At 42.2% G+C, this 22,937-nt stretch overlaps 1 protein-coding gene and 1 pseudogene across 6 annotated transcripts in view; one reads left to right on the top strand and one right to left on the bottom strand.

Moving 5' to 3' along the window:
• The window catches only part of ALG9 (ALG9 alpha-1,2-mannosyltransferase), a 95,884-nt gene that overhangs the window by 65,173 nt on the left and 7,774 nt on the right, over positions 1 to 22,937 (top strand). The gene's annotated exons all lie outside the window — the stretch shown is intronic.
• On the bottom strand, positions 17,525 to 18,423 carry LOC113260067 (RWD domain-containing protein 1-like; annotated as a pseudogene).

Raw genomic sequence — 22,937 nt, 5'->3', positions numbered from 1 at the left:
TTTTATTTAATCTTAATTTAAATGGCCACACATACCTGCTAGATAGAGCAGAATAGGAACCAGCAGCAGGTCAGTATGATAATGGATGGCTGGAAGTTCTCCTCTCATGGCCTCTGTTTTCTCAGTGAAGCAGGAAGTAGGATTCTCAGATGAGAAGGGACTATTTGGGGATGAGGTGTTGGAGAATTGAGGAGAGAGAAATAATTGAGAGTAGGAGACAAAAGGAGCTCGACAAATACGGTATGATTGGAAGACAGGATCAAGAACCTACCTGAGTTTTAAATAGGACCAGTGTGGTTGCTTTTTTCTTCTCCAGCTATAGAGATAGCCACAGTGCTGAATCACAGAACAGGTGAATTTAACCAGAGTTGTTTTTTAAATTTTTTAAAACAAATTCATAGAAGTATAATTTACATACCATGGAATCCACCCATTTTAAGTATACAATTCAATAATTATTAGATTTACCAAGTTGTATGTATATAAATGGAATTATATAACGTGGGGTTCTGTTTCTGGTTTCTTTCACTTCAGATGTTTTGGAGGTTCATTCAAGTTATAGCGTGTATCAGTCAGTGTCCTTTTTTGTTGTTGAATACTATTCCATTATATGGATATAAGCATTTTGTTTACATCTTCCCCAGTTGATGGATACTTGGGTTATCTCTACTTTTTGGTGATTGTGAATAATGCTGCTATGAACATTTATGCACCCATTTTTGTGTGCAGGGTTGGCTTTAGGCCAAGAAAGTTCAACAAAGCATAAGGGGGCAAGGGAGTTGTTTATGGAGGAGAGTGGTCATGGCCGTAAGTTGGGTGAGGAGAGGTGGGGGGGGCACTGAGGGAGGGGAGGGCCACGAGAAGTGGTGGGATGGTGGATTGATAGTCACACGTGGTCAGATTGGACCAGTAATAGGAGAGAGCTGGCAGGTGAAGCAGCGGTGATGGTGTGAAGCTCTCTGCATCACACATGTTCTTAGTTATTGTTATTTGGTACAGTACTTGGGGTGGGTCACTCCTGGGCCTTCTATTTTGAGTTGAGAAGACTGTGACAACAGGAGATTTGGCCCTGGGAAGATCTCCAGCTCTGACGGGACAGCAGATCCCGAGCAACCTTCCTGTTAGCAAAGGAAAACTGAGTGGTTCATAAATACTGACATTGGCTGCAGAATAAACTCTGTTAATAGCAAATGGGGCAAGGGAGTAATTTTAAGGTGACTTTTTTTTTTCCCCCTTTTGGTTTTGAGGGGTTGAAATGAGAAGGGCTGCCCATCTACCCATTTCCCCTTTTGGTGGCCCCCTAGAACCGCAGCTGGTGCACGTAAACAGAGCCTTTGGGACAAGGCAAAGAAGCATGCTTGTACAGTTCCTATGTGAGAATTTGAAAGCTCTTGAGGAAAGAGCAGAAGGTATTGGTCACCTTCCCACCTGCCTTGCGGTGAGCAGAGAGTGACGGGAGATCCTTGTACAGCCACACGAGTGCGGTGGCTCCTCTGTGTTCGGTCTCCTCTGCCATCCTTTCCAGAGATGCTGCTTGCTGAGCCTTCTGCTTCCCTAACAAGCTAGATGTTAAGGCCAGAAATAAAGCATAATGGGCTCAATTTGATCAACATTTATTGAGCATCTTCTACATCTAAGACTTTAGACGGTGTGCAGACAAGACCACTGCCTAGGGGAGTTTGTGCTATATCTGGGGAGAAACACCGTCTGGGGAGGTGCTATCAGCATAGGAGGAATGGGGCAATTCCAAAAAGGCTAAGATGGGAGGGGCCAAGGAAAATTCCAAGAGGAGGTGACATCAGAGGATTGCATTGGTGATCACGTGGAAGGTGGAGTGGAAGGAGGGAAAGTTGGAGGCATAGAAACAAGTTAGGAGATGATTCTGTTGGCTAGATGAGAGGCAGTGAGAGAGTGAACTTAGCTGCAGAGGAGGGGTAGACTCAGGAGATGCAGGGTGTCAGGAAGATCAGGCCAGAATTTCTCTGGAATCCCACGACTTTCACAGTGGCCTGTATCAAGCTTTTAACATTCTCCTTTGCTGTATCAGAAGTGTTGTGGATTGCTTTCTCTAGCAGGGCTGGTCCCTGAGCAGAAGCTTTTGCAAGTTTGAGCAGAACTTCCTGGAGCAAAGGACCCTAAACTTACCTCATTTTATGTCCTGTTTGTCCTGTTGGTCCCCACTGCTGCTTCATTTCCCCTCCACCCTCTCTGCACACCTCTAGTGCAGGGGGAGGGAGGGAGGTTAGTTGAGAATGCCTTCAGAGGTTTTTCACTTCCCGTAAATTTTACTCGTTTCCCATAAATTGGCATTCTCTTCATGACCATATGCTGAGAAAGAAAAAAATCTGCTGGTTTAAGAACAGTTCACTGGAAGGTGTACAGAGTACAGAGAAGAGAGCAAGGGGTCAGAAGATGCGTGTATTGAATCCTGGCAACTTGCTGGTTATTCCTCTCTGCTTCCCAGATTTCCACACTAGAACAGAGATAATATTTTATCTACTTCATGGGAATGTTGTAAGGATTCAATGAGAGTGGAAATATGAAGGTGTTTTTAGATTATAAAACATTGTATAAATGTCAGGCTTTTCAGTTAATTAGCAGGCAGCCTAGGGTTCCAAAATTATGCTGAGTTTCTTTGCCTTCCTCAGCATTTCCTAGTATATACCGATGTAACTGCAAGAACAGTGGAATCCCACAGCCCAGTCTTGCCACAGCAGTTTGTAGCTGTCAGCACCGTGACATCTCATGTTGTGGACTTGGGACGGTTAAGTTGGATGTACTGTCAGAGGCTGTGTACCTCAGAGATACCACTCTGAGGTGGTGCATGAAATGCTCTTGGGAGCTTGACTCTGGAATGCCTTCCAACCTATTGACTGGGGTTGTCACATTTTCTGTCTTCTTGAGACAGTGGTTTTTCAACTTCAGCAATTTCTCTAACAGGGAGAAATATGGTCATTCATTCTTAGACCACGAGATGGTCATTCATTCTTAGACCCTAGACTGGATGCGGCTGCAGCCCTAATTACTCTCTAGCTCCTTCTGAGGAAAGGAGAAGGTTTTAATAAGCCCGTGACATGATCTTTTAGAAATGGAAGCCGATTAGTTTCTCAAATGTTTCAGGCCCTAAAACTTAAATCTGCTTCCTTAATAGTTCACTTCGAGATGATTTTTTTCTTTATTCCGTTATCTGTCTATCCATCTGACATGCATCCAATCAGATATTTTTTTTGAATACTGCCAGGCACTGCGATGGATCTTAGGTGTATAGTGATGAACAGTGCATACAAATTCCTTGTCCGCTTGGACCTTGGCATTAAACAAATAAGCATACCAATCAATATATAATTACCATCTGCGTTGGGTGCTTTAAAGGAAAAGTACAGGGTGCTGTGAGAGAAGGGAGTCAGCAGTAGGAGGCACCTGGAGTCTTAGACCTCAGAGCCAGCTGGTTAGGCAGGTTTGAAAATCAGAAGATATTATGTCCTTGTCACGTAGCTGGATTTCTTAAGGGATGTAAAAGAAGTAATTAGACACAGATTTTTGCCCTTAAGTAACTTATAACTTGTGTGGTTACACATGCAAAAAACAATTTGAAAATAATATTAAGACCATAGGAGGTGCCAGGTTGTGTGCTAGAACTTCCAAGAAAGGAGAGATCTGTGGAGGTCAGGGTATACTGAGAAGCTTCTTGAAGGATATGGCTCTTGAGCTGAGTCATAGAAGAAAAGGATTTGTACCGGTGATAGAGAGGGCAAAATCACGTAGATAATTAAAGGAGAAGAAATCATGAGCACAAGTGGAAACATAAAAAGAAGCCCTTTGGATGAGGTGCCTGAGGGTTAGTCAAAAATTTAATTTACCTCTTTCACTGGCTTAAATTGGCTTTTAGGTAAAGTGATCTGTAAGAGATCATTGAATCAAAGTGCTTTTGGAAATAAAAAGGAGCCCTGTCCTGGGCAAATCAAGATGTGTGGTCACCCTGCTTCAGTGTGACCAGAATACAGGGGCTTGCCCCAAAAAGGACTGAGTAATGGAGCGTGTATGGTTCCTTTGCCCTGCAGTCCATGTTGACGTGTGGATTTGCCCATAGCTTACTTGATTTAATTTGCTGACATTCCTTGGTATTGTAGCCTAGGTTGGGTCTCTGCTGTCTGAAAGGGAAGCAAGCTGGATAGTTTGAAGACTAAAAATATCCTACTCAGTGCAGACTCAACTCCAGGAGAAAGCAGCCTAAAGATTATTAGAACAATAATAATCTTCATTCGTCAGTAATTGTGACTGGTACAAATTTAGCAATTCTGAGTATCTGTGAATACAGGAAGACGCTCGTTTTCTGTTGAAATTGTTGGAAGACAAGCAAGGCCTCTACTGTTAGGCCAGTGGAGCATGACTCTGTAAACAGGGCTAAATGCAGTTAGCCCATTTGGGTGAATGGCAACCCCAAAGTCCATTCATTCTTTTCCCGTAGACTGCTTCTCTGCGTTATGAGAGGCCTAGAGAACCAGAACCCCTTAGTCTGGGACAGGACCCAGGCAGAAGATCTTACCCATCTTCTGGTCTCCCCTTGTACACAGCTGGTGCCAAAGCCGTGCCTTCCTCTCCCTGAGTTTGCCACGTCAGTGTCTGACTAACTTTATAAAGCTTTCTCTGACTCCCAGGATATGGGGTGTAAACTCGTTAGCAATATCACTTTTTAAACCAGACACATTTGTTACTCTATGGCCGTCTCATATTACATACCTTCTTTGAAGCATGATATAATTGCTGCTTGTATAAAATAGCTTGACACGTGGGTGGGTGTAATGCCTACTCTGATTCCCCGGAGAGTAGTGAAGGGAGAGTGTTGCAATCAGTTGCCAGCTCAATGGTGGGTTCCTTCCTAAGTGTGGTGAGAATGTTTGGCTGTAGGAGTCTGTTGTGGGAAATGCCTCTCCAGGACGTTGGAGTTGGCCTCCTGAGCACCAGGGCCTGTCTGGAGCTTTGGAATCAAGTTGGGAGGCCCTGCTTCACACAGCCACTCTCCGCCCACGCTTTCCTCCCTTGGTATAGGTCCCTTTTGTCTGGCTAGCTTTGCTTTCACCTTTGGTTTTTGGATTGTGAGATTTCCTTCTTCCTTATTTTGGACATGTTAGCCTCCTCTAACTGAATTTTAGGCTTGCCTGATGAGGGACTTGAGATAATTTGGAGAGCCTTACATAGGGGAGGATTTCAAAGCCCTGCAAGTTTATAGTTACAGGTGAAGAGTACATGCAAGTAAGCAGTTAAAAGTTCATGCCTTAAAATTGACAAGGCAAGAAACGAATTGCTGGAGAGGATGTGGAGAAAGGGGATCCCTCCTACATTGTTGGTGGGAATGCAAGTTGGTACAGCCACTCTGGAAAACAGTGTGGAGGTCCCTTAAAAAGTTAAAAATTGAGCTACCCTATGACCCAGCCATTGCACTACTGGGTATTTACCCCAAAGATACAGACGTAGTGAAGAGAAGGGCCATATGCACCCCAATGATCATAGCAGCATTGTCCGCAATAGCTAAATCGTGGAAGGAGCCGAGATGCCCTTCAACAGATGACTGGATTAAGAAGCTGTGGTCCATATATACAATGGAATATTACTCAGCTATCAGAAAGAACGAGTTCTCAACATTTGCTGCAACATGGACGGCACTGGAGGAGATAATGCTAAGTGAAATAAGTCAAGCAGAGAAAGACAATTATCATATGGTTTCTCTCATCTATGGAACATAAGAACTAGGAAGATCGGTAGGGGAAGAAAGGGATAAAGAAAGGGGGGGGTAATCAGAAGGGGGAATGAAGCATGAGAGAGTATGGACTCTGAGAAACAAACTGAGGGCTTCAGAGGGGAGGGGGGTTGGGGAATGGGATAGACTGGTGATGGGTAGTAAGGAGGGCACGTATTGCATGGTGCACTGGGTGTTATACGCAAGTAATGAATCACCGAACTTTACGTCAGAAACCAGGGATGTACTGTACGGTGACTAACATAATATAATAAAAAAACATTAAAAAAAAAGTTCATGCCTTCAGCTGGCATGGTAGGAGAGGGACCTTCTCCACTTAGAGGGCCTCGACAGCCATAAGATCGGGACTGTGCTGACAGCACCTGTCCCCGGTGTTCTTTCAGTGCCCAACACAGGATTCTCAGTGGCCCCTGAGCTTTATCTGCTGTGGAGATTTTTTACTGAGACCATGACTTGTTTAGCCTCCAAGAAGAAGTGAATCCAGCAGTGGTGAAGCCTAAGGAGTCTGGCACCTGTATCCATTTTGGTCCTTGTGGTCTGGTTGATGGCAGCCATTGTGTCCTCAGCGCCTAACCCCAGCATAAGCAGGATTGTTTATTTCTGGAAGAGAAGAAGATCATAGAGAATCACTGTAAAGAGCAAATTAGTTGGAATCTTTTGTTCTAGTTATTGTGGTGGAACAAATCATCCCAAACTTAGCAATATAAAAGAATAGCAATTATTATTCTTTTCTCTTATGGTTCTGGAGGTTGACTGGGCTCAGCCAGACAGTTCTTCAGCTATGCAGGGTTCTTCATGCGTTGGCCGTCAGATGGTGGTTGGGACTGGAGGCATTGCAAAGGCTTTCTCACATATCTAGCAGTTGATGCTGGCTGTTGGCCAGAACACCTACACGTGGCTTCACCGCGTGGCCTATGCTTCCTCACAGCATGGTGGCTGGCTTTCAAAAGCTAGTATCTCAAAAGCTATGAAGTTTTTTTATGACCGAGCCTTGGAATTCATACAGTGTCTCATTCTTGTCTCATTCTGTTCATTGAAAGCAAGCCACTCGAATAACCCGTGTTCAAGGGGAGAGAAATTAGACTTTCCCTGTTGATGGGAGGAATGTCAAAGAATTATGGACGTGTTTTAAAATCATCACAGCTCTTTTGATGCCATTCTTCATCCAAATTGGATAATTTTTGAAATTTTACTTTTTAAAGGCGATTTCTAGCAGAAGAGACATATGGTGCACAAAATAGTCCAGCAGGCTGTTCATCTGCAGCTTTTTGCTACCCAGGTGGGAAGGGAGACTACACCCTATGTCAGTGTTTGGTTGCAGGCCAACAGTTTGACATGCTTCAGATGGTGTTCTTGTTCTTTGGGTAGAATTGGTTCTCCCTCCTAATCAGTAATTGAAGTGCTCTTGTCTTTTCCCTACACATCAATCATGGTGGTACCTCCAGCTCCTTCATCTCTGCCAAGAATACTGAGAAATTGTAATGAAGAAAGAGATCAGAGTTTCTGAACTTTTGTAATTCTTTACAGCTCATTATTCTCACTACTTTGTGTCTTTATCAGTTCTTGATCCCCCCATCGCTTTTTTTATTTTTTATTTTATTTTTTTAAAAGATTTTATTTATTTATTTGACAGAGCTAGAGACAGCCAGCGAGAGAGGGAACACAAGCAGGGGGAGTGGGAGAGGAAGAAGCAGGCTCATAGCGAAGGAGCCTTGACGTGGGGCTCGATCCCATAATGCCGGGACCGCGCCCTGAGCCGAAGGCAGACGCCCAACCACTGTGCCACCCAGGCACTCCATAAAATCATCGCCCTTTTTTTTAAAAAACAGTCTTCTCCCAGATACTTTGCCTGAGACCTTTCATCGGGCAGAGCTATCCCAGGCTAGATTTGGCTTCAAAACACATTGACATTTTGCTCGTTGGAGTCTTCAACTGCTTAATCATTGAGATCTGTTGACATTTTAAGAAGAACAAACCTTTGTTTTTCTGAAGCTCAGAGAGTGTGCTTCCCGTTGTTTTGAAATTAGTTTTCTATAAAGAGACTATGTACAGACCATCTGTGCTCCAAGTCCATGCTATAGAGACTCTCAGGTTTGAAGAGTGTATACAGTCTTTTACGACTGCCCCTGCTTTTAACTAGCTTACACCAAGTAGCTGGCATCATCAGAGGTCTTTATTCTAAGTTCCTCGAGAGTTAGAAACCTCAACTCTTCTTGAATCTCTACAACACCTAGCACATCCTAAGGTCTCAGAAAATATTTATCAATTATTTGATGTATTTCATGTTTTTTTTTTTTTAGTATAGACACACAATGTTACATTAGTTTCAGGTGTACAACATAGTGTTTCCACAAGTTTATACTTTATGCTGCTTTGACGACAGTATAGCTGCCATCTGTCACCGTACATCACTATTACAGTATCATTGATAATATTCCTTATTCTGTGCCTTTTATTCCCATGACTTACTTATTCCATAACTGGAATCTTGTATCTCCCACCCCTTCACGCATTTTGCCCATCTGCTACCCACCTCCCCTCTGGCATCCATCAGTTTGTTCTTTATAGGTCTGATTCAACTTTTTGTTTATTCATTTGTTTTATTTTTTAGATTCCACATATGAATGAAATCATATGGTATTTGTCTTTCTCACTCTGACTTACTCAGCATAATACCCTCTGGGTCCATTCATGTTGTCTCAAGTGGCACAGTCTCATCCCCTTTTTTTTTTTTTTTGAAAGATTTTATTTATTTATTTGACAGATAGAGACAGCCAGCGAGAGAGGGAACACAAGCAGGGGGAGTGGGAGAGGAAGAAGCAGGCTCATAGCGGAGGAGCCTGACGTGGGGCTCGATCCCATAACGCCGGGATCACGCCCTGAGCCGAAGGCAGACGCCCAACCGCTGTGCCACCCAGGCGCCCCAGTCTCATCCCTTTTTATGGCTGTGTAGTATATTCCATTGTGTGTGTGTGTGTGTACCACATCTTTTTTTTTTTAAGTAAGTTTTTAATTTTAATTCCAGTATAGTTAACATACAGTTAATTTACTTTCAGCTGCACAATATGATTGTGATTCAGTAATTCTATACATTACTGAGCGCTCCTGATGATAAGTGCATTCTTAATCCCCTTCCCGGTCATCCCCCTCCCCCCTCCCCTCTGGTAACTATCAATTTGTTCTCTATAGCTGAGAGTCTGTTTTTTGGGTTCTCTTTTTCCTTTGTTCATTTGTTTCTTAACTTCCACATATGAATGAAATCATGCAGTATTTGTCTTTCTCTAACTTACTTTCTCTAACTTCACTTAGCATTATACTCTCTAGTTCCACCCAGTTTTTTTGCAAATGGCAAGATTCATTTTTATGGCTGAGTAATATTCCATTGTATATGTATCCACCACCTCTTCTTTATCCAGTTATCTATTGATGGACACTTGGGCTGCTTCCATATCTTGGCTATTGTAAATAATGCTGCAATGAACGTAGGAGTGCGTATATCTTTTTCAATTAGTGTTTTCATTTTCTTTTGGTAAATACCCATAGTGGAATTATTGGATCATATGATATTTCTATTTTTAATTTTTTGAGGAACCTCCATACTGTGTGGTTCTACTAGTTTGCATTTCCACCAATGGTGCACAAAGGCTCTTTTTCCTCCACATCCTTGCCAACACTTGCTATTCCTTGTGTTTGTGATTTGGGCCATTCTGATAGGTATGAGGTGTTACCTCCCTGTGGTTTTGATTTGCATTTCCCTGATGATGGGTAATGTTGAGTATCTTTTCATGTGTCTGTTGCCCATCTGTGTGTCTTTTTTGGAAAATGCCTAGTCAGGTCCTCTGCCCATTTTTAAAAAAAATTTTTATTATGTTAGTCACCATACAGTACATCCTTAGTTTTTGATGTAGTGTTCCCTGATTCATTGTTTGCATATAACACCCAGTGCTCCATGCAATACATGCCCTCCTTAATACCCATCACTGGCCTGTCCCAATCTCCCACCCCCTCCCCTCTGAAGCCCTCAGTTTGTTTCCCAGAGTCCATAGTATCTTGTGGTTCATTCCCCCTTCTGTTTACCCCCTCTTCATTCTTTCCTCCCTTCTCCTACCGATCTCCCTGCTATTTCTTATGTTCCATAAATGAGTGAAACCATATGATAATTGTCTTTCTCTGCTTGACTTATTTCACTTAGCATAATCTCCTCCAGTCCCGTCCATGTTACTGCAAATGTTGGGTAATCTTTCTTTCTGATGGCTGAGTAATATTCCATTGTATATATGGACCACATCTTCTTTATCCATTCATCTGTTGAAGGGCATCTAGGCTCCTTCCACAATTTAGCTATTGTGGACAATGCTGCTATGAACATTGGGGTGCATATGGCCCTTCTCTTCACTGCGTCGGTATCTTTGGGGTAAATACCCAGTAGTGCAGTTGCTGGGTCATAGGTTAGCTCTATTCTTAACTTTTTGAGGGACCTCCACACTGTTTTCCAAAGTGGCTATACCAACTTGCATTCCCACCAACAGTGTAAGATGGTTCCCCTTTCTCCACATCCTCTCCAACATTTGTTGTTTCCTGCCTTGTCCATTTTTGCCATTCTAACTGGCGTAAGGTGGTATCTCAGTGTGGTTTTGATTTGAATTTCCCTGATGGCTAATGATTTTGAACGTTTTTTCATGTGTCTGTTAGCCATTTGTATGTCTTCATTGGGAAAGTGTCTCTTCATAACTTTTTTTTTTTATGGTTTTACTACGTGTTTTATTTATTTTTATTTTTTTAAATAATATTTTTTTATTATGTAGGTATGTACTGTATATACATATATACATACAGTATATACATATAGTATACTGTATGTACCATACAGTACATCCCTGGTTTTTGTTGTAAAGTTCCATGATTCATTAGTTGCGTATAACACCCAGGGCACCATGCAATATGTGCCCTCCTTACTACCCATCACCAGCCTATCCCATTCCCCCACCCCACCCCCCCGAAGCCTTCTGTCCTTTTTTTGATTTGATTATTTGCTTCTCGTGTATTGAGTTTGAGAAGCTCTTTATAGATCTTGGGTACCAGTCTTTTATCTGTAGTGTCATTTGTAAATATCTTCTCCCATTCCATGGGCTGCCTCTTAGTTTTTTTGACTGTTTCCTTGGCTGTGCAGAAGCTTTTTATCTTGATGAAGTCCCACAAGTTCATTTTATCTTTTGTTTCTCTTGCCTTTGATGATGTGTCATGAAAGAAGTTGCTGTGGCCGATGTCAGAGAGGTTACAGCCTATGTTCTCTTCTATGATTTTGATGGATTCCTGTCTCACATCGAGGTCTTTCATCCATTTGGAGTTTATCTTTGTGTATGGTGTGAAAGAGTGGTCAAGTTTCATTCTTTTGCATATAGCTGTCCAGTTTTCCCAGCACCATATATTGAAGAGACTGTCTTTTTTCCACTGGGTGTTTTTTCCTGCTTTGTCAAAGATTAGTTGCCCATAGAGCCGAGGGTCCATTTCTGGAGTTTCTATTCTGTCCTATTGGTCTATGTGTCTGCTTTTTGTGCCACTGCCATGCTGTCTTGGTGATCACAGCTTTGTAATATAGCTTGAAATCAGGCAATGTGATGCCCCCAGCTTTGTTTTTCCTTTTCAACATTTCTTTGGCGATTTGGGGTCTTTTCTGGTTCCACACAAATTTAAGGGCTGTTTGTTCAGCTCTTTGAAAAATATCATTGGTATTTTGATCGGGATGGCATTGAAAGTGTAGATTGCTCTGGGTAGCATAGACATTTTAACTATGTTTGTTCTTCTGATCCATGAGCATGGAATATTTTCCATCTTTTTCTGTCTTCTTCAATGTCTTTCAACAGTGATCTGTAGTTTCTAGAATATAGATCCTTTAACTCTCTGGTTAAGTTAATTCCGAGATATCGTATGATTTTTGGTGCTATTGTAAATGGAATTGATTCCCTAATTTCTCTTTCTTCAGTCTCATTGTTCGTGTATAGAAATGCAACTGATTTCTGAGCATTGATTTTTGTATCCCGCCGCATTACTGAATTGTTCTATAAGTTCTAGTAATTTGGGGGTGGAGTCTTTTGGGTTTTCCATATAGAGTATCATGTCATCTGCGAAGAGAGACATTTTAACTTCTTCTTTGCCAATTTGGATACCTTTTATTCTTCTTTGTTTGATTGCTGTTGCAAGGACTTCTAGTACTATGTTGAATAATAATGGCAAGAGTGGGCATCCTTGTTGTGTTCCTGGTCTTAAGGGAAAGGCTTTCAGCTTTTCCGCATTGAGAATGATATTCGCTGTAGGCTTTTCATAGATGGTTTTTATGAAATTGAGGAATGTACCCTCTATCCCTACACTATGAAGGGTTTTAATCAGGAAAGGATGCTGTAATTTGTCAAATGCTTTTTCTGCATCAATTGAGAGGATCATATGGTACTCGACTCTTTTCTTGTTGATATGATCTATCACACTGATCAATTTGCGAATGTTGAACCACCCTTGCATCCCAGGGATGAATCCCACTTGGTCATGATGGATAATCCTTTTAATGTACTGTTGGATCCTATTAGCTAGGATCTTGTTGAGAATTTTGGCGTCTGTATTCATCAGGGATATTGATCTGTAATTCTCCTTTTTGATGGGGTCTTTGCCTAGTTTGGGGATCAAGGTAATACTGGCCTCATAGAATGAATTTGGTAGTTTTCCTTCTGTTTCTATTTTTATAACAGCTTCAGGAGAATAGGTATTATTTCTTCTTTGAATGTTTGGTAGAATTCCCCGGGGAATCCATCAGGCCCTGGGGTCTTGTTTTTTGGGAGGTTTTTGATCACTGCTTCAATCTCTTCATAATTAATTGGTCTGTTTAAAAAATCAATTTCTTCCTGTTTCAGACTTGGTAGTTTATAGGTTTCCAGGAAGGCATCCATTTCTTCCAGGTTGTTTAATTTATTGGCATAAAGCTGTTGATAAAAGTTTCTAATGATCCTTCCTATTTCATTGGTGTTGATTGTGACTTCTCCCCTTTCATTCATAATTTTATTAATTTGGGTCCTTTCTCTATTCTTTTGAATAAGTCTGGCCAGTAGCTTATTGATCTTATTTATTCTTTCAAAGAACCAGCTTCTAGTTTTGTTGATCTGCTCTACTCTGCTCCTGGTTTCTAATTCATTGATCTCTTCTCTAATCTTGATCAGCTGCCTTCTCGTGCATGGGTTAGGCCTGTTCTTCTGTTCCAGCTCCAGCTTCTTGAGGTGAGAATATAAAAACTGCATTTTAGATTTTTCTATTCCTTTGAGTGAGGCTTGGATGGCTATGTATTTTCCCCTTAGGACCACCTTTGCAGTGTCCCATAGGTTTTGGACTGATGTGTTTTCGTTCTCATTGGTTTCCATAAATTGCTTAAGTTCTTCTTTAATTCCCTGGTTTACCCAATCATTCTTAAGCAGGATGGTTCTTAGTTTCCGAGTGTTTGAGTTTCTTTTAAATTTTTCCTTGTGATTGAGTTCCAGTTTCAAAGCATTGTGGTCTGAGAATATACAGGGAATAATCTCAGTCTTTTGGTATCGGTCGAGATCTGTTTTGTGACCCAGTATATGGTCTATTCTGGAAAAAGTTCCATGTTCATTCGAAAAGAATGAGTATTCTGTTGTTCTGGGGTGTAGTGTTCTATATATATCTATGAGGTCCATCTGGTCTAGTGTATCATTCAAAGCTCTTGTTTCTTTGCTGATTTTCTGCTTAGGTGATCTGTCTATTGCTGAGAGTGGAGTGTTGAGGTCCCCTACTATTAACGTATTTTTATCTATATGTCTCTTTATTCTGGTTAAGAGTTGGCTTGTGTATCTTGCTGCTCCCCTGTTGGGGGCATAGATATTTATAATTGTCATATCCACTTGTTGGATACATCCTTTAAGAATAATATAGTGTCCTTCTGTATCTCTAACTACAGTCTTTAGTTTAAAATCTAATCTGTCTGATATGAGAATTGCTACCCCAGCTTTCTTTTGAGGTCCATTGGCATGAAAAATGGTTCTCCATCCCTTCACTTTCAGTCTGGATGTATCTTTAGGTTCAAAATGAGTCTCTTGTAGACAGCAAATGGATGGGTCAGGTCTTTTTATCCAGTCTGCAACCCTGTGTCATTTTATGGGAGCATTTAGGCCATTCACATTGAGAGTGATTATTGAGAGATATGATTTTAATGATATCATGTTCCCTGTGAAGTCTTTGTTTCTATAGATTGTAAATTTCTGTTCTGTAACACTCTTGGGGTCTTTTTCTTTTATAGAACCCCCCCTTAATATTTCTTATAGGGCTGGCTTGGTGGTCACATATTCTTTCAGTTTCTGCCAGTCCTGGAAGGTCCTTGTCTCTCCATCAATTCTGAATGACAGCCTTGCTGGATAAAGGATCCTTGGCTGCATGTTCTTCTCACTTAGAGCTCTGAATATGTCTTGCCGGCTTTTTCTGGCTTGCCAGGTCTCTGTAGACAACTCTGACGTTATTCTGTTGTTCTTCCCTCTATAGGTGAGGATTCTCTTCCCCCTGGCTTTCAAGATTGTATCCTTGGATCTAATATTTGCGAACTGTACTGTTATGTGACGTGGAGTTGGTCTGTTCTCATTGATCTTGAGAGGGGTCCTCTCTGCTTCTTGGACACAAATGCTTGTTTCCTTTGCCAGATGAGGGACGTTCTCAGCTACAATTTGTTCAAATATCTCTTCTAGACCTCTCTCTTTCTCCACCCCCTCAGGGATGGCGATGATTCTGACATTGGAACATTTCAGTGAGTCAGTAATCTCCCGTAATCTACATTCTTGAGATTGCATTTTTTTGAGTCAAGTTCCCATTTTTTCCTTCTTTTCTATCATCCCATCTTCCAATTCATTGATTTGTTTTTCTGCCTCATTTACCCTGGCTTTCAGAGCATCCAGTTTAGACTGCATTTGATTCATAGCATTTTTAACTTCTGCCAGATTCGCTCTCATTTCTGCCCTTAGAGATTCTATATCCTCGTTAATATTTTCATTAATATTTTTTTTAAGTCTACACATCATCTTGACCATTGTTACTCTGAACTCCATTTCTGACAATTTGGTTATATCCATATCCATCAGTTCTGTGGCAGAGGCCACAGTCTCTATTGCTTTTCTTTGTTGGGGGTGGGTGGGATTCCTCCTCCTTGTCATTCGGATGAGGAGAGGTTGTGGGGATGTACAGAGCCCAGATTATTGACCAGGACTCAAGCAATGTGCAGTTTGTTTTTTTAGGGACCTCAGGGATGTGGGCTTCTTGATTTTTCAGCCTGCCTTCTGGGGGAGGGGCCTGCCGCGCTGATACTCAGGCAACCCTGTTTGGGTAGAGTTGCCCTGTCCTCTGTGAGAGGGGGTGGGGATGGGCACAATGCAAACCAGTATTTCGGGGCTTTTGTTCTCCGGCGGCTTTCCCTGGCTGTTTTCTGTGACTCTTCTGAGAGTCAGAGCAGCAGTGACCGTATCCTGTGTCTCAGAACAGAGAGATCGTAGTCTGCTCTCCACTGAGCTCTCCTGGCCACTTTAACTGTGTTTCTGTCGGTGCTGCTAAAAACCCCACAGCATCCCGGGTTGTGTGCCCCACAGCCACTCTCCCAGTCCTTGCTCCCAGGGCCGGCACGTCTCTGTCTTTTGTGCTTCTGACACCGCCAGCCGCCCCTGGTTCCCAAGCGCGCACCCAAACTCTCCATTTCAGTGTGGTTCCCGAGCGCTCCGGAGCTCCAGTTTTCAGTCTGGTCGCGCCCGCTCCCAAGCTCCCGGTCTCAGTCTGGTTTCTCGCAGGTGCTGGTCTGCGAATCCGGCCCACTCCCCAGTGCAGGTGGCTACTGCTTCCCAGCACCCTGGTGCAGCGGCTCCCTCCCCCTCCCGTTTATCTTCCGATATCTGTGCGTGGTTTCACGGCTCCCTGCTTCGTACCTCAATACTCAGCGCCAGAGATGTTCGTTTGTAGAGATCCAGATGTATCTTCCTATGTCTCAGGCTGATTTTTGTGGGTGTTCAGGATGATCTGGTACCTATCCAGCTTGATTCAGGGGACCAGCTGAAAAGGGGTTCCCTACTCCTCTGCCATCTTTTTTCTTCCTCCCCTTTACCCATTTTTTAATTGGTTTGTTTGTTGATGTTGAGTTATATGAGTTTTTTAAAATATTTTGGATATTAACTCCGTATCAGGTATGTCATTTGCAAATATCTCTTCCATTCAGTAGGTTGCCTTTTAGTTTTATTAATGGTTTCCTTCACTGCACAAAAGCTTTTTATTTTGATGGTAGTCTCAATAGTTTATTTTTGGTTTTTGTTTCCCTTGCCTGAGGAGAGATATCTAGAAGAATGTTGCTATAGCTGACTAATGGCAGAGAAATTACTGACTGTGCTCTCTTCTAGGATTTTTATGGCTTTAGGTCTTGGATTTAGATCTTCTTTTTTTTTATTCTTTAAAGATTTATTTTACTTGAGAGAGAGAGCAAGAGAGAGAGTGAGCGCACAAGTGGGGGGGGGCAGAAGGAGAGACTCTCCAGCAGACTCCCTGTAGAGCAGGGAGCCAGTGCAGGGCTCCATCTCAGCACTCTGAGATCATGACCTGAGCCAAAATCAAGAGTCGGATGCTTAACAGACTGAGCCACCCAGGCGCCCCTCAGATTTAGATCTTTAATTCATTTTGAGTTTTATTTTTGTGTACGGTGTAAGAAAGTGATCCTACTTCCTCTTTTTGGATGTAGCTGTCCAGTTTTCTCATCACCATTTGTTGAAGAGACTCTTTCCCATTGTATATTCTTGCTTCCTTTGTCAAAGATTAATTAACCACATACGGGTGTGGGTTTATTTCTGGGTTCTTAGTTCTGTTCTTTTGATCTATGGGTCTGTTTTTGTGCCAGTACCATACTGTTTTGATGACTGTAGCTTTGTAGTATGTCTTGAAATCAGGAGTTGTAATACCTCTACCTTTGTTTTTCTTCCTCAAGTTTGCTTTGACTGTTTGGGGCCTTTTGTGTTTCCATACAAATTTTAGGATTATTTGTTCTAATTCTGTGAAAAATGCTGTTGGAATTTTGATAGGGATTGCATTTAAATTGTAGATTTGGGTAATATGGACATTTTAGCAGTATCAGTCCTTCCAGTCCTGGAGCATAGACTGTCTTCCATGTGTGTTCCCTTCCGTTTCTGTGATCACTGTTTAATTTTCAGAGTACATTTCTTTCATCCCCTTGAGTAAGTTTATTCCCAGGTATTTCATTATTTTTGGTGCAAATGAAAATGCTGCTGTTTTCTTAATTTCTCTTTCTGCTAGTTTGTTATTAGTGTGTGGAAATGCTATCAATTTCTGGGTATTAATTTTGTATCCTGACAGTTTACTGAATTTGTTGATTAGTAGTTTTTCGGTAGAGTCTTTCGGATTTTCTATGTGTAGTATCCTGTCATCTACAAATAGTGAAAACTTTACTTCTTCCTTACCAATTTGGATGCGTTTTATTCCTTTTTCTTGTCTGATGGCTGTGGCTAGGACTTCCAGTACTATGTTGAGTGAAAGTGTTGAAGAGTGCACATCCTTGTCTTGTTCGTGATCTTAGAGGGAGAGCTCTCAGTTTTTTGCCATTGAGTGTGATGCTAGCTGTTGGTTTTCTGTTTTTGAAATTTTAAGGTCAATGTAGTAAGTTCAGTGATGAAAGCTATCAGAAAAGAATATTATCCAGAAAAGTATTTTTTCTTAGAAAAAAGGAAAGAAAAGTCAACACCTCAGCACAGCTACAGATGCTGTGGCAGTCATGCTTCCCTGCAGATGGGGATAGTTCATTTGATCACTCTCTGGGTCGGCAGGATTGTAGTTCGCATCATCCTTCTTGTCCTCTAGCTCGAAGTCCTCCATTTCCTGGAACAGAGAGTCATCTACCTCTTCCAGCATCCTCCAAAAACTGGATATCCAGTGTGTCAAGATTATGATCTGTTTCAAATAGCTGTTTCCCACTTAATTCATTTTTTCCTGTTCATTCTTCTTTCGTTCGTTTCTTTTTCATTTCCAAGAGTTCTGCAACAAACTTGGCCTTTCAACTTAAGCAATTCTCATTTGTAACAGGAGTGCCGTGAAATAATTGCTCTTCAGATTCTTCTGCTGCTTGCTCTTTTTCTTTTCTTCTCTTCCAGTTTTTATTTGATCTGTTTCATTTAATTTTTCTTGCACGAACTGTCCCTAAAGTAAAGATCATCACCATACCAAGATTTTCTTCTGCCTATAATGTTAATCATTTAAAGATGTCTGAGACAACATTATCTTGTAGATTTTCCTGGGAGGATATTTCATAAAGAGGGGCTTCATCTGGGTATTTGTCACTGTACAGATAAACTTGAGGGTAGTCTGGACAGTTTCATCATTTTCTCCAGCCTCAGGTGTCAGAGTAATGGTGAAACTGGGTGCATTTTCTGATAATACCAGTTAATGACACTCTCAAACCCGTCTTCAGTCATCCCCTTCACATTCTCACAGCACAGCTGTACTGTAGGTGAGAGAGAACATGAGCAGGACTGGAACTTTACAGGGGTAGCGGAGAGATCTCTGCCTGTGAAGGAGCTGGGGTAGATGGCTTCTGGAGCCTCCAGCTTGTTGTGCTGTTCCTTGCCGTCATCCATCATTGCGGTCCCCACTGCTGCCTGTGGACTGCCCAGCCACCCAGGTGTGGTGTGCTGCAGCGGGGACCACAGTGCACCAGGATAGCTGGCAGCGGCCAGGCCAGCCCAGGTGCAGAGTCCCTGGCTCTGAGGCCATGTGCCCAGAGCTAGGCCGGGCCTGCTGAGCAACAGTCTTACACAGGCCTACACCTCACTATGGGGTGTTCATATATGGCCTTTATTGTGTCAAAGTATGTTACTGGTAAACTCACTTTGTTGGGAGTTTTCATCATGAATGGATATTGAATGTTTTCAAGTGCTTTTTAAGCATCTAGAGAGGGGTGCCTGGGTGGCTTAGTCGTTAAGCATCTGCCTTCGGCTCAGGGCATGATCCCGGCGTTCTGGGATCGAGCCCCGCATCAGGCTCTTCCTCTGCAAGCCTGCTTCTTCCTCTCCCACTCCCCCTGCTTGTGTTCCCTCTCTCGCTGGCTGTCTCTCTCTGTCAAATAAATAAATAAAATCTTTAAAAAAAAAAGCATCTAGAGAGATGATTATGTGATTTTTTTTCATTTTGGTTATGTGGTGATGTATCACGTTGATGGATTTGTGAATATTGAACCATCTTTGCATCCCTGGAATAAATCCCACTTGATCATGGTGGATGATCTTTTTAATGTATTATTGTATACAGTTTGCTAATATTTTGTTGAGGATTTTGCATCTGTGTTCATTAGTCATATTGGCCTGTAGTTTTCTTGTTTTGTGGTTATTTTACATTTAAAAAAAAATACCATTGTATTTTATTTTAAAGATCTTATTTATTTGACTGAGACAGCACAGACAAGCAGGAGGAGCAGCAGGCAGAGAGAGAAGCAGATTCTCCACTGAGCAGGGAGCCCAATACAGGGCTTGATCCCAGGACCCTGGGATCATGACCTGAGCTGAAGGCAGACATTTAACTGACTGAGCCACCCAGGGCCCCATTATTTCACATTCTTAAAACTGGATTTATGCCAAAGTAAAAAAAAAAAAAAAAAAAGGTAAAGTAAGGATTTTTTTTAGAAGCTTCTGATGCCCTTATTCAATAAGCTAAAGACTATTGAGTGGCTGATGGGCTTCTGTTTCCTGTCTCTTGGAATGCTCCTTCTTAGGATCCAGGCACTGTGCTATAAGGAGATCCACAGGCTGTGTGGAAAAGGAGGCCCACATGGAGGAGGCCTGACGGCCCTTTGCACTAGCTGAGCTCTCAGTCCATAACCAGCCACAGGAGTGTGGCTGTTGGGAAGATTCTAGCCAACACCAGGTGAAACAGAAAACCCATCAGTGAACTGCACATTTGAGAGAAATCACAAATTGTTTTTTTTAGCTTAAAAAAAAAGAGATAAAAATCTTCTTGAGTTATCGTAAAGTATATTCGTTGTTTATTTCCTCTCTGTAAATCTTGTGAGAATTGTCTACCTGATGTGGTTTCCAGTGTTACTTAGTATTTGTCACATAGAAATAGCCCAGATAAGGGTCCAAAGAGCAGAGACAGTTTCGAACATGGTTTAGTGTCTTCTCCATAAGAATGGTGGCTGGAGCATATAATACCTTCATATCTAAGTAGCCACCAGATGGAAAAGAGACTTGCGAAGAGCATCTTCCCAGCACCATGGTGGGACTGAAGGTCAGAAAATGGCCAGTTGACTAATACCAGTTCTTTCTCAATTCCCTCATTCTGAATTTTGGCTAAAGGTGACAGGCAAGAGGTTATGGTGTTATGTCAGGTGACTGACCGGGGCCACAGATCAGTTAAATGATTCAGTCTGTACACCAGTCTTGTAGTGCTGTGATTACAGTCAGTGCCTCAGCGGACTTCCAGATCATTGCACGCATCTTTGGAGGTTGCTACCAAATAGTCAAAACTGGGAGTGTATTCATTGAATGTCAAGGGTCTATTGGACATCCCTGCTGGAAATGTCTCTGGTCACGTAGGTAATGAGGATTCAACACATTTTATGTTACCTGAAACCTGGAGAGGTTAGGTGACCTCCTGCATTAATATTTTCTTTGTTGCTATGGGTGCCCTCCACATGTCACTTGTGCTGTAACATTCCATGGGACCCCCTCCCCACCCCCACACGCTGTAGACTCCTACTTTGCTTTGACCCATCTGATGGATGTCTTTAGGACTGAGTTGTTTGGGAAGTGAAGAGAAAAAAGAGCTTCGTATTATTTTTGATAATTCCTTTTCCTTGAAGATGATGAATATTGCCAGAGGCAAGGGAGGTAGAACTTGGTGCTCTGATTTAAGAGTCAGGTAGTCATTCCTTCTTTCACAGAAAAAATATTTATTGAGCACTTTCTGTGGTACCGTCCTGAAAACTGGGGATAAGGCAGTTAGACAAAGTGCTTTTCTTCAAGAGACCGACATTCTAGTGGGGTATAACACAGAGCACGTAACTCCTGTGTCCCTCTCTCCTGTTGGGAAGAGAGAGAAATGTCCCCTCTGCACTACTGAACATTAGTGTCCCTCACCCCATTTCCTGTTAAAGAATCTTAAAGCACAGTCACATTTTGGATGCGTACCAGGTTTTTGAGCAGTTCTTAAATTGCTTGATATGGGACTGGAGGTTGAGGATGGCTCAGATTAAGTCTTGAGGGGATTCTGAGAGTCTCCTCAGAACTGAAGATTTGTGAAAGGCCGATTGTGTGCTCAGGGTTGTGGACAGTCTGTCACTGGAGGACGAACTAAGTGCAAAAGAGTGAGAGAGAAAGAGAGGAAACCAGCTTTAAAGAGAAAGAACTGGCGATGGGTTTAGATTAGAGGTTCATAGGGATATTAATGTTCGGATGGATGGATAGATAAAAATGAGAAAACCTGAGGACTAGGGTGTTTCCTTTTATTTTTATTTTTACTTTTTAAAGATTTTATTTTACAGAGAGCACGAGCGCATGCGCAGACAAGCAGGGGGAGCTGGAGCGGAAGAAGCAGGCTCCCTGCCCGGCTCAGGGCTCCGGGATCATGACCTGAGCCCAAGGCAGACGCTTAACCGACTGAGCCACGCAGGTGTCCCCGGATGTTTTCTTTTTACCATGAAACATTGACCCAGCATTTCATTTGTGCCTGTTGAACTAGGCAACCTCAGGGGCTGGCAGGCCGTCTTCCTTGACGTCAGCAAGGGCAGATTTAAATCTCTGCAACAGAACGCTCCCCAGCCCTGATCAATAGGGCTGGTAATTGAATTAGAAAACATTCTGAGCTGTCAGCTAATTATGCTATTCAGGCAATTGCTTTGTCCACATCGATTTCATCCTTGAATTGCTTAAGTGACTTTCTCACTGGGAGGGGAAGTCAGCTTCCATGATCGAGGCACATATTTTACGTCTTTCTAAATTATGCTTCCTGTGCTTTCTTAGGGCAATACTTTGGCTTTTCATGTTATTACAGACATTGTTTTATAAGTTTCGATAGACATTAGTTTTGTTCTAATTTGTATTTCAGTCTGATCTTTGTTTCCAGGTCTATGAGTATTTCCAGGTCTATGTTACTCCAGTGCGCAACTGCTCATTTCTTTCACTAAAGGCAAATAACCAATTTGATTTCCCTTTTTCCAGCAACAGTAAAACAATTTAAAAGGCCCCAGTTGGGGCGCCTGGGTGGCTCAGTCGTTAAGCGTCTGCCTTGGGCTCAGGGCGTGATCCCAGCGTTCTGGGATCGAGCCCCACATCGGGCTCCTCTGCTGGGAGCCTGCTTCTTCCTCTCCTACTCCCCCTGCTTGTGTTCCCTCTCTCACTGGCTGTCTCTCTCTGTCAAATAAATAAATAAATAAATAATCTTTAAAAATAAAAGGCCCCAGTTGTGCTTAACATATTAAAGCTGTTGATGGTAAAAAAATCAATTTAGAATAGCAGCTACAGTGTTAGAAGTGAAGAATTCAAGCCAACTTGTTTTTTGGATTTAAAAAATCCAGAATCAGTATACACATACGGAGGTGTATATATTGACTGCTCACTTTATCTTCTAGAAGATATTAGTGGCTTTAGATGTTAAAGGTAGGTAATGCTTTTAAAGACGACTAGCAGAATCTTGTTGGGGCAAAGGAGATGCACCTTCTAACAAGGTTTTTCCAATACCAAGCTCTGATGATAAATAAATTCTTCTTCTTCTTGTATAGAGTCCCCACCTTTTATATAGTTCTGTGTTCAGGCTTAACTAGAAACGACTTCTTGCTTCCTGAACACATGCTGAATTTCTTGTGATTGTATACTGAGGAAGCATGGCAGAATCAGGATGCTTCATGGATCTCTCCGTGTCTCCAAGTCAGACCTATGCATGTCCTTAGCAAGACGGTTATTACAAACCACACATTCAATGGGACTTCGGATTCCCCACTGAGAGTAGGAATCTTCTGTCCACCTTTGTTTTTCTGGCACTTAAACCATTGCTTGACATGGTGCTCAGTCACTGGTGGAAGAACTGAACTGAATTAAACTCAGATCTCATTTGTATAAACTTCTTCCCTCACTCTCTTCAGCAGTCCTTCCTTCTCCTTCGC

This window comes from Ursus arctos, unplaced genomic scaffold, assembly GCF_023065955.2.
Source record: "Ursus arctos isolate Adak ecotype North America unplaced genomic scaffold, UrsArc2.0 scaffold_22, whole genome shotgun sequence".
Classification (NCBI taxonomy): domain Eukaryota; kingdom Metazoa; phylum Chordata; class Mammalia; order Carnivora; family Ursidae; genus Ursus; species Ursus arctos.
The sequence above is the reverse complement of the archived record's forward strand: the minus strand, read 5'-3'. Positions and strand labels throughout refer to the sequence as shown.